General features: G+C 46.8%; 1 long non-coding RNA gene across 1 annotated transcript in view; it reads right to left on the bottom strand.

Moving 5' to 3' along the window:
• Positions 1-8687: 8687 nt before the first annotated feature.
• LOC116668973 overlaps positions 8688-15478 on the bottom strand; it is a 56628-nt gene continuing 49837 nt past the window's right edge. Inside the window, exons 4-5 of the long non-coding RNA XR_004326316.1 lie at positions 10761-11119; positions 8688-9087 (exon numbers count right to left, since the gene is read on the bottom strand). This is a non-coding gene — a long non-coding RNA (uncharacterized LOC116668973). The remainder of the gene's footprint in view (positions 9088-10760; positions 11120-15478) is intronic.

The following is a 15478-nucleotide window of genomic DNA, read 5'->3' as shown; positions in this document are numbered from 1 at the left end:
GAACAGCCTCTCCCCTCACCCAGTGCTTCTTAATGAGGCTGCCTCTGCGGACAGTCTGGGAACCCAGAGCTCCCGGAGCCCCCAGACAGGAAGGGAGGGGTCTCCATCCTCACTGCTCTTGGTCCCCTTCCCCAAAAGCAGCACCAGGACAAAGGCTGTTGGCAAATCCCGCCCCTCATAACTTCTGAGATGGAGTAGAACAAACACTTGAGCCCGGCCCCCTCCTTCACCCGCTCAGGGAGAGGCTAACCTTGAAATCAGCCCCAGTGAGGTGGGTCATCTCGGAGACCAAAGGACAGTCACTGACACAGCCCTGTTTGGAGCAGAATTGAAGGAGGTCTTTGCCAACTTCCATGCATAGCCTGCTCTGCAGTGACTGACATCTGAGGTGTTCGGAGGAAATTTCCCTCCCGGCATTTTCCCCTCAGTGATTTCCCCAACTCAGAGATGTCTTCTCTAACAGGCTGGGGGGTGAGTTTTCTTTCCCTATGGGCACCCTCCCCTGTGAGTGACCCCAGCAGTGGTCAGGCCTGTCTAGTTTTGTGCCTCAATCGTCAGCCCCTGATCTGCCCACAGGACACCTAGTGGAAATGCTCAATTTCAACTCAGGGAGAAGGCAGGGCTGAAGATGGAAAAGCCAGAGTTTAGGGGTAGGATTTACAGACCAAGAAGTTCTACAATTTGGCCTCAGATAGGAACAGGGACAGTTTTTCCATTGTGACAGGAGTGAGGGGCAGGTGGACACTGGTGGCATTGGGGATAGGTCAATGAAGTTCTCTCTAACGGTTTGTTTTCTCCATGAAAGATGAGGGGGAGAGAGAACATGGGTGTGAAGGCAGGCAGGACAGGGCCTCCCTAGGAAGCTGATGGTGTTGAGTGCACACAGGAGGTTCAGGGTCATGAACAAAATGAGGCAGCACTGTCAGCCCAGACACAAGCTCCTCTACAGCAGCATTCAGCCTCCCCAGCACAGCGACATGGAAGAGCCAGGGTTTAACAGAGGAGGGAGGGAGGTCAGGAAGCGAAGGGTCATCACAACAAAGGCATGGCAAGATGGACCATGGATGCTAAGCTGGGTAAGGGGAGGGTGGGGGACAGCACAGTCAGTAGGACACCATCCTGTGCCCTAGGCCTACTGGCAAGACTTCTTGGGACCACTGAGGACAGAGTGCCCCATCCAGGTGCAATAAGCCGGTTCCTCACCTGAGCACTGTCAAGCCCACCCTCTATGCCCTCTCCTTGGGCTGGGGAGGAGCCAGGTAAAAGTAGGCAACCACGTGTGCCATGATCAAATGGAAGTAATCTGTGGCTAATAATGAAAAAGTGAAGCTTGGAAATGATTGTCTTTTATTGAGCCTTTTGAAGGTTATCTCTGTCGGGTCAATTTATCTCACTTACACCTGGCTAAGCTTTCTTGGAGAAATACGAGAAATGCCTAGAGTTTCAGCCAGCACTATAGATGGTGGGCAAAATCAGCAGTGTAGCTCTGGGGGGTTTGTCCCCATGAATGGCAATGCTTCAGGGGTCTCTGTGCCCAGTAAATGGCTCATGATTGCTACTCTGGCTGCAGACCTTTGTGGCACCAGGACTTGGGGCCACACAAACTCATATTCAGAGGTTGTCATGGAGACTCCTGGCCATTCACCATCATTTCTTTTCCTCTTCTCCCAAAGTAGGAGTTATAGCCTGGCATGACTACCCAGCTCCACACTGCTTGCCAGCATCCCTGTGGGGTGCATAATCCTGTGACTAAGTTTGAGAAACTTAGTGGGGTGGTGGAAGTGATGTGTGCCATATCCAGGTTGGTGTCTACATTCTTTTTCCAGTTTCCACAAACTGGAGCACAGAGAAGCCTTGCAGCCTGGCTTCAGCTAAGGGCGAAGCCGAAGGAATGGCAAAAAAATGAGATGGAAAGAATCTGGGCCCCTAAGGGCGGACAAGCTGCCTGCCAACCAGGAAAGTTCTCTTTCTACTGTGCCTTAGGTCAGCTCACTTGGAACTGACTGTGCCAGAGACAGACGGTGGGTACACTCTCAGGATCCGCACCAGTCAGGTAAAGAGCGGACGGTGAACTGCAGTGAAGCTGGACGAGAGGTCTCTGATCCAGAGGGGAGGTCTGGAGCTGGGACAGCCCTTCAGAGTTGTCCCAGATGGAGACAAAGGGGCGAGACCTCTCTACTCCATACTACCAGTCCTTTGGGGATGCAGGCTATCCCAGCAAGGGGGTGTAACTTGGGTGAGGTGGCTCCCTTTGGCCAAGGACAAGTCCCAGAGAGACTCAGCAGGGAGTCCTCAACAAGCTCCCTCCCTACCACCAGCACTGGAGAAATGCTGCCTCAGTCCTAATGGCCGGATTTGGGTGCTGTCCTACAACACCCACTGCAGACTCTCACTAAGGAAGGAAAGTCTATGTTCTTTAAAGCCATTGCTTTATTGCTAGGTCTTTATCACAGCAGCCTCTCCTCACCCCCATGGGCTTGTTTACAAGGGCACCCCCACCCTGCCCTCAACCAAAGAGAAACTCCCTGAGACACACACGAGGTCAGTGGTTTGCAAAGTGTGGTTCGCAGTCCAGCATCATCAGCATCCCCCAGAAATTGTTTTAACTGCGGATCTCATGCCTCATCCCAGACCGACTGAGTCAGAAACTCAAGATGGGGCCCAGCGATCTGTGTTCAACAAGCCTTCTAATGCACACCAAAGACTGAGAACCACTGCTGTTTCTTCCCTCTAGACTCAGAGCACCAACTACCATGCAGAGAACACGACAACCTGAATGGTGATTTGGAAGTCTCTGCTTGAAGTCCTGGGCTGTACATTAAGGTATCTGGGTCCCCCCACTTCCCCTCTGACACCATCAGCCTGGCTCTCCTCTGCCCTGGGGAAGCAGTGTGGGGCAGAGGGATCCTCACAGCTTCGGGGCCAATCTTCGGGGTCAGTTTCAACTGCTGGCTGACTGACCTTAGACAAATGGCTTGCTGGGACTCAGTTTCCTCATCTATACAATGGGGATAAGACCCACCCTACTTAGTTATTGTGAGACCAACATGAGAGAACACACCTTAGTGTCTAACACTGCCTGGCTCCTGGCACTCATTCCATAACTGTTACCTCCGGTCCTTCAATATCCTCCAAGGACCACCTGCTTTATTTTAATAAAGATTTCAAAGAATACAGTCTAGAGCTCATTCACAGGGAAAGGTAAATTACCAGTAACTAAAGTACTGTGACCCTCCCAGGGGAATTTGCTGCCCAAGGATTAGATTAGAACTTTATTTTTTTTAGTGATGGGTGGTGGGGAGGGGAGGGGAGGCTTCCTTTCCAGCTCCTGAAATCATTCTTCTCTGGGGCTCTGCCTTGTCTGGACTCTTGGTATCCCTTCCCCAAAGGCCTCTGACCTTGAGGAGACTTCGCTCTAACAAAAGTGCCCCCTTTCACAGACAGCTGAGCAAACCAGCTGGGCTTCAAGTGGTGGAGCTTGGAATTGTCAAATAAGCCCCCAGTGCCCCATTTGGATCAGAGCGGAGATCCTTTCCAGACCTGCTTCTTTCATCTGAAAGTTGAAAATCATCCCCAAGACATCTCATGGCCCAAATATCAGGGTTCTCCAAGGACAGCCTGACTCCAAGACAGAGAAAGTAAGGAATTTCAGGGACACCAGGGAGACTCCCTGCTCCTAAAAACCTTCTCTAACCTGCTAGTTGGGGGTACTGGGGAGGGTTGCTGATAGTCCTTTAACCCCGGGGCCAGCACCTTCCACTCTGCAGTGGGAGAGCAGACATCTAAAGAAGGGCCGAGTGGCTTTCATTTGCATCCAAGATGAAGTGACTGACAGTAAGCCTTTCCTGAGAGCTAGTCCTGGTGGGTGGAAGCTCCGGGCAGCTAAAGAGGGAGTGTGGTCATCTCAAACCAGCCACAGACTCTAGTTCACCAATCACACTTAGAATGAGGCTGGCATTTTAGCCCAACTCTTGCTTTTCCCTGAGGTCTCCATTAATTCTGCATTCTGTGCCAGTGGCCAGTTACAGGAGGAATCCATTCCCATCACCATATCCACAGTCCTGTGCCCCTCTACAGCCCTGCTCTGGGAGGCTGCATGTTTGAGAGGTTCAAGGCATGCATCGGGGGAGTCAGGCCTTGTGGTGTCTGTCTCCAGGACAACCCAGTGGTCAGTAGGGATCACTCAACTCTGTTCTGTCTTTAAGATCCTGCAGAGATCTTGTGCAACGCTCCAAGGCAGAAAACCTGGGAACCTGGTGCTGAGTCAGCGCCAGTTGTGACCATCAATATTAGAACAGAGAGTTCTGGAACTCACCAAGCTTTCTCTCACAGCTCATCTGTCCTCACCTCTGTGAGGAAAGGAAGGCAGACCTGGACAGGAAGCAGGCTCATAGAGGCTGAGGGGTTTGCCCCAGGTACACAGCTAGCAAGGGGTGAGTTGGGGCTAGTTTCCAGATCTTCCATCTCCAAATCTGGTGCATTTTCCATTGCTGAAGGAACAGTTCTAGCGGCAAAGCCTAGAGCAGGTCTGCTCACTCCCATGCCATCCGCCAAAGAGGAAAGAGGGAGGTCTGGACTGAACCCCACCCTGGAATCCAATGGAAGAGTCTGCTGTATTTCCCCAGTGCTGACAATCATCCTTCCCCTCTGATGCTGCCCAGATTTTTTTGGATTTTACAATAGCTTCTTTCTCTTGTGGTTTGGGATTGCCTGTTACTTTTCCAAGGAGACAGCAGCCTGGGATTAGATTAGTAATCTTCCCAGAGAAGGAACTTTGTGTATTAAAACTTTTCTCCATTCAAGACTCCAGGATGAATCAGGAGAGGGTCTTAAGTTAGAAGAGAAAAACAGAATCTAGCCATGGAGGTCACAGCCACAGGCCTGGGACTTTAGAGAGCCGGACACTTGTGGCCTCTAGAGACAAGACTGAATGTTTACCTAACGTCACATGAGTGTTACTGCCCTGCCTCAGTCCTCCCAGAAGTGGATGCGGGGCGTGGCTGGCCTATTGGACGGCCAAGCACAAGTGGCACAGCTGACCCCTAAGAGTTCCCACCAACGTGTGTGTCTCTTCGGACCAGTCTGGTTCCAGCTGCACTGAGGCAGCTGAGGCACTGTGGCAGGCTCTTCTCTCTATGATGCCAGAACCCGAGCCAGACTGACTCCTTCAGAGACTGCTTTACAGAGCAAAGGATGTCTGCTCCATCCGAGAATGGCATCTCACACACTCCCTGCTTCCCTGGGACCCCTCAGGGAATTCTCCTCCTTTGTTCAGTGTTCTCAGAGCTGCAGTGTGGTGGCAGGAGAGGTCTAAGTATCTGTGAAGGTTTGGCAGTAAGAGAAAAACATCCAGGTTTGATGTATCAAAAAAAAAAAAAAAAACCCCAAAAACCAAAAAAAGCAAAAACAACAAAACACCTTATCTTAGAGTGGAAAAGGCCACTCCATGACACCATCCTAACAAATATATCAGACAGTCTTGCTGGTGTCAGCAGGTGAGGAGTATGTTCTGTAATAATTTCATGCCTACCTCCTATGAACATGTTTGCTTATCCTTAGAGCAAAGATTTTTCCCATTGTTTTCTCAGAGAAGCTAGTTTACCGCACCCAAAGCACAACAGTCTTAGCAGCCCAATAAAGATCTTGGAATACATTGTAATGGCTGTTATCAAAACCTTACTTAGACAACATGTTCAGTGGGTAAAGACTTGCTCCTTTTGCAAGCATACTGGACCACGTGCAGAAGCAAAGCGGTTAATTTCCAGTCTTTATTGGATCAAAATGAGTCATGGATGAGTAACAGCATGATTCAGGGAAGGGCCACTTGTCCATCCCTGGAGTGTTCAGAGACTGTAAGAACTTGAGACATGGCTATGCCAGGTCAGGCCAACTCTTGGTTACAAATGAGCCTCTAGACAATCTTGGGTTCACATCTTTTGTCATTTAATGTTTCCTGAAAGACTGAGATGCCTGTGATCACATAAAGTAAGGGATACAGATGTGATTCACTTTGACTTCTGGATTATCAGTACTTTGCTTTATTATCCTGGGACAGAGACAGCTGATGTGCTTCCCAGAGCTCCTAGGCCTGACCTGAAGCACTTCTGGGCACCCCTTCCCCAACTCCCATGTGCCCACACCAGTGACCGCCTCAGGAAGACAGCCCTCAGGTCACTACTATTCCCTGCTGGAAGCACGTGGGAGTTTGTATCCCCAGGGGTAGCCGAGGACTGATTTGTGAAGAAGTGGGGCAGACTGTATAGTTTCCCAAAATGGCCATAGCAGTATCTCTGGCCCTGCATGCTCTTCTGGAACCTTGTTGCTGCCCCACCAAGAGGTGGAGTCTGTTTCCCCCACTTTGAAACTAAGTGGGCCTTTGTGACTACCTCAACCCAGAATGTGGTCAAAGTGATGCTGTGTGATTTATGAGGCCATGAAAGGCAATGTTGCTTCTATCTGCCTCTCCCTGTCTAGACACATGGCCTTGGAACTCAGCCACCATGTTGTGAGGAAGCCCAGGCCACATGGGGAAGGGCTGGACGAACGTGTTGCTCTTAGTCTAACTGCAGCTGGGATGAATCGTAAGAGAGTTGGGTGAGGAGGTCTCCAGGGCATGCCAGGCCCCAGTCTTCCAGCTGCTTCAGCTGACCCAAATGGAAAAGAGATGATCTATTCCCACCAAGTCCTGCCCAAACTGAAGACTCATGAGAAAAATGAGTGTTGTTGTTGTTTAAGCTGCCACATGAGTGCTTGGGGGTAGTTTCCTGTGTAGTAATAGACACCTAATATGGATTGAGGTACGTGGAAGTATGATGCTACCATAATAATAAAGCCCCCCTCCAATTGGCCTTTGGGACTGGGTGGCAGATGGAGGCTGAAGGGACCTTGAGGAAATGGCTAATGAGAAACTAAAGGGCTTCAAAGGGACAGTCAGGGCAAGCTGGGTGGCCATGGAGATCCACAGCAATATTTCCAGCCCCACATGCTCCTCCAGAACCATGCCACTCCTCATGAAGTGGAGCTTTATTTCTCCTCCCTTGGGAATTGGCAGGCCCTAACTTCACCTGACTGAAGAGAGTGAAATTATTACTGTCATTGTTTTAAGCTGCTGTGCAGGAGGGGCGGGGAAAGATGGGCTCACAAAGTTAATCTATCAGTTACTCTGGACAAACACTTTAAAACCCAAATATGCATAGATTATACTAAACTTAACAATAAAAAACTAATAATGCCATGATTTTTATCTGCTTTTTCATGTTCATACTTAATTCTAAGCCTTCTCTGGGTGAAAAACTCTAACTCACTAAGGGATCAATAATTTTATCATTTCAAGGAAGTCAAGGTTATGATGCTAAGCAAACTGGGGTGACTTTCTTGCTAGGCTGAGGTTACCCATAGACCATACTTTTGGTTGGGACATGAGATCTGGAGCAACAGAGACATAAGGTGATTTTTCTCATGATAATAGGGATAATTGGAGCCCAGTTATACAGTAGCTCTGTTTAAACTCTGTGATTCCTAGTCCACACCCTCCAAATGGGGTGGTCTCACACCCTGTATCCCTGATGACACCTTCCCTAATTATCAAGTTCGGTTTGAGTTTGCAAACCTTCCCTCACATCTGCTCCCCCAACCCTTACCCCCATTCCTTCCACATTACATTGGAACTCTACTGACTGCTTAATGCTAATCTGAATTCTTTTCATGTTCTTCCAATCTGGCAGGGCCACACCTCTTGAATATATTTAAATCCAATTGGATTCTGAGCATCCCTCCTGTCTTTGGCTTCCTTTGAGGCCGTTTCAATGACAGACAGAGTGCACAAAGACGATACTTGGAGCATCATTTGTAACAGCCTAACAACTAGAAACAAATGAAGTGCCCAGTAAAGAAACTGTTGAATCTCAGTCACATCACACCCAGGGTATGACAGCAAGAGGGGAAACACAACCAGTAGCCCATCCCCGCCTAGGAAAACCTCAGGAACAGTCTGGGGCACAGGAGACCTCAGCCACACACAACACTTCGGATCCATACCCCAGGCAGCTCTTTAAACCAGTGCTGACTGCACAAAGTCTTCCAGCAGCCTGTGTGGGTGAGGAGAGCCTGTGTCTGCTCCCTGCATACCTGCTTACAGGTACACAGGGGCACATGGGACATAGGCGAAGAACTTACCTCATATCCATGCCCAGAGCTGGAGATGCAGAAAATGAGCAACTAGAATAGAACCAGAATCTTTGCCTCCCTCGCAGGGAAAGGTCTGACTCATTCATACTGAGGGTCACAGGTGGTTCTGGAATGTTTATGTAGGAAGGTCTTAGGGAGGGCAACCTGGTTGAAAAGGAGGCTTGCAGACCTTCCACTGGTGGGGTTCAGGCACCAGAGGTAGGGACAGGAAATTAGACTTGATGAGGGAGGTCCCCTGAGAGCAGAAAATAGTGCTCAAATCCCTAGCAATAAACTGTTATCTGGCTTAGCAAGCAGATAGGTTGACAAGAGTGGCGGAACTGCTTTCCAGGTAGGAAAGCTGAAAGAGAAAGTCATGCCTGGGCAGGCAGAGCTCTCCAGAAGGCCCCAGGTTTATCCCCTGCTCCTCCAAGTGCTGAGTCAGCAGAGGACTTGCCAGTCATTTAATTCTGCATCTACCACCATGTCTGTACCAGCACCGGCCCCAGGCTTAGAATTAATCACCTTTGCATCTATGGGTGATGCTTATCATGTGGATGTTGAAGGATAACAAGAGAGGAGGAGGAAACATCAAGCTGTTGGGGAGTGAAGTCTTCAGCTGCACACACAGGAGACACCCCGGTCCCGGACAGACAACCTTGGAGAGGGCGCAAGCGTAAGCCCCACTGGATGGGGCATGGGGAAGGTACTTACACTTAATGCTGATGGCTTGAGCTGCAGGAGCCTGAGCAGGGACTGTGACTAGGGTGGTGGAAGCAGCCCCCTGCCTCGCCTGCTGGGCCCTTTGTGCCAGAGGTGGTCAGATGCTCTGTCAGCTGCAGGCGATTCAACCAGGGCTGGTATGTGTCCATGCGGCCCAGCTCTGTGTCAGGTGCTGTGTGTTTGGGGTGGGAGCGGGGTCTGGGAGAAAAACAAGAAGGTAGGGCTTCCTGAATTAGAGGAAATGCGAGGCTAGGGGGAAGCCTTAAAGCACTAGGGCAGGTGGGTAGGGTTGCAGTGTGGTGCATCTTCTTAGCCACTAGGGATCAGAAAACCTGGTCTCCAGGCTGATTACCACCACTTTAGACTCATACTGATTATATATATATATTTTTTTTGATGATGAAGGAAAGTGTAACTTTACTGTAAGACACCAACAAAAGAGAGCGGGTGGCTCGTGCTCAAAAACCCCAAACTCCCGGGCTCATACTATTTTGATACAATCATTTGACCCATGATTTTAAACTACAACACAGATATGTCTCAAATGGCAGCATTAAAATGAAAGGGCCCAGTGACAGGAAGCTAGACACAAAAGGCCACAAATCATGCAATTCTACTTTGATGGAATGGTCAGAACAGGCAAAACCATAGAGACAGAAAGCAGGCTAGTGGTTATGAGGGGCTCGGGGCAGGAGGTAATGGAGAGTGACTGCTCAGTGGGTACAGGGTTTCCTTTGGGGTGATGAAATCTGTTGGAACTAGAGAGTGATGTTGGCTGTACAACATTGGGAGTGTACTTAATGCTACTGAATTGCTCACTTTAAAATGGTTAAAATAGTAAACTTTTTGTTATGTGTACTTCATCACAACTTTTTTTAAAAAATGGGGGGGTTCACTGTTTTCCTGCATGACCTTGAAGAGGAAAAGCTCTTGGCCTTCAATCCCCTTCCTCTGTGACATGAGGCTCTCAGCCTGTCACAGCCTGTCCTCTGGGGCTGAGGAGTCTGTGTGCAAGAGTGGAAAGGACACAGGAACACAGGGCTCCAACCCCACCCATGACCGTCACTTGCTGTGGGACTTGGGCAAGTTACTTCGGCTCTTTTAATCTGTGTGTCACCACCTATAACTATGGTTGTTGGGAGTCCTTCGGATGTGTGAGTTAAAAACAATCTTTATAAGAAAACAAACATTTAACACCAAGCAAAAAATGTAAAAGTGAGTGTGTTGTGTGCATGTGTATGTAGTATCTGGAACAGATACCAGGGCTCTCATTAAATGGAAGCTCTTATTAATTATTAGTTAATAATTAAGTATTTTAAATGAAACTAATCAAGGTGAAAGCAAGTTTTAAATAAAACCGCTAATTAAACCTGGAATTGTTAATAACATTTCATAGGAAAAAGGGATTTGAATCAACCTTTAAGGAGAGCTGAGATTGGACAGGTGAGGACAGGGAGGGGCAAGAGAGGGTGTACATGAGCAGAGGCTTAGAGGAGGGAGCATGCTGGGGCCAGTGAGAAGACTAGTCTGGTTGGAACAGAGTATTTGGGGCACTTGGAGAAAGACCAGATGTTGGGCTTCCTTGAATACCAGGCCAAGGAATTTGGACCTTGTTCTGAGGGCACTGGGGAGTCAAGGATGGTTCTTGAGCAGCAGAGCAATATAATGACTATGGTGACATATGAGGACACATCTAGCCCACCCCATGCAGAAATGATTTGGAGATGAGAGTCTAGAGACAAAGAGACCAGTCTGGCATCCATAGCTTTAACCAAGTCTGAGGTTAAAAGGATGGGACATGAGTGGTAGAACTGGCCAATCTTAGAAACAGTGGAAGAATCCACAGAAGTTCTTCTGGGCTCCAGACTCACCTGACAGCAAGCACTACATCTCGGTTTCTGGTGTCAACAGCACCGATCTGGCTACCCATTCATCTGTGGGTATATTTTCCTTGAAAAACTTAAAGAGCAGTGTCCAAGAAAATGATTCAAGGGACATATGCAGATCTGAGATGATGAGCCCAGGTCATCATGTGCACAGGATGTGCACAAAGCTGAGTGTGAGTAAGGAGCTGGCTTTCCACAAGATGAGTTCAATTCTGCTTCTGTGGATTTGGGTGCCAGGCTTGGGCTGGGCATGAAGGTCCAAGGCACTTGGGCTGGTCTTGTGGGTCTGCAGGATGGAGCCGGAAAAGCTTGTCAATTCCCAAGTAGCAGCCACAGGGTACTCTCTAGAAGGAAAGTGGGCAGTTGCTGAGACCACATGTTTATAACCACATCTATATTCCTAGAAAGTGGCACCAGGTCTATTGCTACAGACCTGGAGCTCACCTAGTAGGTGACCATTCCATACTAAGACATGTGGGAGCACAGTTACCCTGCAGAGACCTGGACACCGAAAACTACAAAACGTTGCTGAGAGCAATCAAAGATAGAAACAAATGGAGGGATATAAAGTATCATGGTCACGGCTCATAAGATTCAGGATTGTTACGATGTCAGTTCTCCCCAAATTGTTCCCTAGAGTCAATGAAATCCCAATTAAAACCCTAAAAGGCTCTTTTGTAGAATCAACAAGCTGATTCTAAAATTTACATGGAATAACCAAAACAACTTTGAAAAAGAATAAAGCTGGAGGAACATAAAGATAGACAAATAGATCAAGGGCACAGAATAGAAAGTCCAGAAATAGAACCACATATATAAAGGATAAGTGATTTTCAGCAAAGGTGCAAAAGTAATGCAGAGGAGAAAAAATAGTCTTTTCAACAAATGGCGCTGGAACAACTGGGAGCCAAATGCAAGAGAATGAACGTCAATCCATATCTCCCATCATATACAAAAACTAACTCAAAATGAATCATAGACTTAAAGATAAAGCCTGCAACTATGAAACTAGTAAAAGAAAATAGGAGAAAATACTTGTAGCCTTGAGTTAGGCAAAGTTTTCTTAGATACAATACCAAAAGTATGATCCAGAAAGAAAGTAACTGATAAATTGGACTTCATCAAAATTAAGAATTTCTGAGGGGGGGTATAGCTTAAGTGGTAGAGTGCATGTTTAGCATGCAGAAGGTCCTGGGTTGAATCCCCAATACCTCCTCCAAAAATAAATAAACCTAATTACTTCCTCCTTCCACCAAAAAAAAAAAAAAAAAAAAAAAGAATTTCTGCCATTTGGAAGATACCATTAAGGGAATGAAAATATAAGCCATGGGTTGGGAGAAAATATTTGCAAATCATAAATCTGACAAAGGATTTGTATCTAGTATATATAATGAACTCTTAAAACTCAATAAAAAGAAAACAATTTTAAAAAAATAAAAGATTTGAACAGACACTTCTCCAAAGAAGATACAGATAGCAAATAAATACATGAAAAGATGCTCAATATCAATAGTCACTGAGAAATGCACATTAAAATTACAATGAGGTGGGGAGGGCATAGCTCAGTGATAGAGTGCATGCCTAGCATGCACTGGGATCTGGGTTCAATCCCCAGTACCTCCATTAAAAAAAAATCACAGTGAGATATCATTACACACCTATTAGAATGGCTAAAATTAAAAAGACTGGCCCTACCAAATGTTGGAAAGTATGTGGAGCAACTGGAACTCTCATATACTGCTGGTGGGAGTGCTAAATGGTACAATCAATTTAAAAAATACGTTGTTAGTCTCTTATAAGTTAAATATTCCATTCCTAGATATTTACACCAGAAAAACCAAAGCATTTGTCCATTCAGAGACTTGTACAAAAATGTTCATAGTGGCTTACTCATAACAGCTTCAAACTGGAAACACCCCAGATGTCCATCAACTAGAGAACAGATAAATAAATTATTTCATATTCATGTGATGGACTATTACTCAGCAATAAAAAGGAATGAACTATTAATAGAAGTAGCAATATAGATAAACCTCAAAACAATTATGCCAAGTGAAAGAAGCTATACTAAAAAGAGCACAAACTGTTTCATTCTAGAAAATGCCACTCATCTGTAGTTTGACAAATGGTTGCCTGGGATTAGGTGGGGCAAGAGGAACAGGAGGGAGGAATTACAAAGGGGCACAAGGAAGCTTTAAGGGATGATGTTTACTGTCTTGTGTTGGTATTTTCATGGATATATACATAGTAGACCTCATGAAATTGTATACTTCATATGTGTGCAGTTTAGTGTTTGTAAATTATACTTCAATAAACCTTTCTGGGGAAAAAACAAACCTCTAAGTTCTTTGCATTTCACTCAAAGTAAAAGCCAAAGTCTTCACAGCAGTAAAACAACCTAGCTGGCAGACCTCTGTTCACAGTGCTGTTTCTCCAACTTTCAGAAGAGTGCTTGGAACATTGAAAGAGCTGCATAAGTATTTGTTGTTTGAGTCAATAAATCAATTCATTGTTTGACAACTGTTGTTAAGAACAGGGAAGTTTCCTCAAATGATTAAACATAGAGATACCACATGACCTAGCCATTCCACTTCTAGGTTTATTCTCAAGAGAAATGTAAACATATGTTCACACAAAAATAGTTCATAAAAGCCAAAAGGTAGAAACAACCCAAATGCCCAACAACTGATGAATTAATAAACAAAAGGTAGTGTATCCATGCAATGGAATATTATTTGACCATTAAAAAGGAACCACATACCACAACACGAATGAACTTTGAAAGCATTATGCTAGGTAAAAGAAGCCAGTCACAAAAGACCACATGTTGTACACTGCCATTTATAAGAAATGTCCAGATTAGGCTAATCTATAGAGATAGGAAGTAGAGATGCTGCTTGGGGTGCTGACAGGGTGATGATGGGAGAGGGTGATAGCTGAAGGATACAGGGTTTCTGTTGGGGTGATGAAAATGTTCTAAAATTGTGGTGATGGTTGGATATATCTGTGAATACACTAAAACCACTGAATTATATACTTACATGGGTGAGTTGTATGGTATATAGGTTATATCTCAATAAAGCTGTTTAAAAATAAAGAACATGGTGTTGTGTCAGGGGAAGGCATAGCTCTTGCTCTGAGTTTGAGTGGATACTGGTAATCCCTTGTGACTGTCCATTCACTGGCACAGTTAGGACCCTATCAAGTGCCCTATGAGAATGGAAGTGGCTTAATGTGCTGAGCAGGGAAGGGGCTAAGGGCCCAGGCGGACACTGGATTTGCTGATGTTACCCTGAGAGTGAGCGCTGAATGGAGTAAGGGCCCTTTCTCTTGGGATAAGCAAATGAAAGCAGGTTGCTGGCAGCCCTGCAGCCCACGGCTAGGGTTCTCACTGCTGCGTTAAGCTGCACTGAGTGACATGACGTCCCCCAATTGCCTCACAATGATAATACCTTCTATTTATACCAAACACCTCTCCTCCCAGGAGAGCACTATGTTTTCCCAACACTGATTCAGTAAGCCAGCCAGACTGAATTGAATTAAAATTCACAGCAGCCACTCATAACAAGCCTACCTCTTTCCCCTGCCTGTCCGCTCCTGTAGGCACCTCTATGACACTCACAGCAAAATAGAGACATTAAGAACATTGGTCTTCTACACTCTTGCCCCATGGGACGGTCCTCTACCCTAAGCCTGCTCCAGACCTGGGGGAGGGGGTGGGTTGTGCCACCCCAGGGCCCTTCTCTCATACTGTACAGAAGAGAGGGGTCTTCAAGTATAACACTCTCCCCTTGCCATAAACATTTAAATAGTTAAAACTCAAAGGTAAAGAAGTGCTAACATAGGGTATCAGGTAGATCTCTGCACCTGCCCACCAGAATCTTAAAAGTTTATGTAGAGGCTTTAACTGGGTTTGGTTAGTCTCAACAACACTACTTTCTTAAAGCTGCACCCTTGGAACAGCTCCCACTGTGGGAATGGTGGGCGGAATGTACATTCTGAGGACAGAGGAGGGAGCGAGGAGAAACCACCAAGAGTGGATCTAACTATGGGTCTTGGGTTCCCAGGCAGACCCTGCTTTTCAGTCATCTGTCCCAGTGCCATATTTGGATCAGACTATGTGTCTTTGATTCCAGATTGGAAAACATGGCCCTTATCCCTCACAGCCCCACTGACCCCATGGACCGTCCCATAATTGCCTCTTCAACCACCTGTCTTAGCCATGCCAGGAGCAAGCTGACAAGAGTTCTCTGTCTTTTTCCTGCCCCTTCCCTCCCTGGGGGCTGCCATTTCTCTCACACAAGCTCCAAGTCCTCCTTTCATGGACCTCCTTTCATAACCACCATGGCACAGCCTAGGGTTTCCTTCCAAGTACTGTCAGCAGACACAGTTAGAACCACCATGGCTCCCATTGTAGACTTGGTGATGACTGACCAAGAAATATACCAAGCAGAAGGCATTCGTTCCAGAAGGCTTCCATCCTCTGGAGCAGGGAATGACCCACCTCAGAAACCCCACTCACCACCCCTCATAGGTCCTGTGCTTGGATGAAGGAATACTGTAGTTGCTGAGCTTCTCAGGAAGTAAGGAGGTGAAAGTAAGCCTGGGGCAGGGAGAACGTGGGTACCAGGCCCTTGGTCTGAGCCCAAGTCAGGCAAGCATCCAACTTACATTCCAAATTTGCTGAGTTTCTGGAGTGTTCT

Source organism: Camelus ferus, chromosome 15 (assembly GCF_009834535.1).
Source record: "Camelus ferus isolate YT-003-E chromosome 15, BCGSAC_Cfer_1.0, whole genome shotgun sequence".
NCBI classification, from domain to species: domain Eukaryota; kingdom Metazoa; phylum Chordata; class Mammalia; order Artiodactyla; family Camelidae; genus Camelus; species Camelus ferus.
Note: the sequence above shows the minus strand (reverse complement) of the source record. Positions and strands in the feature narration are given on the sequence as shown.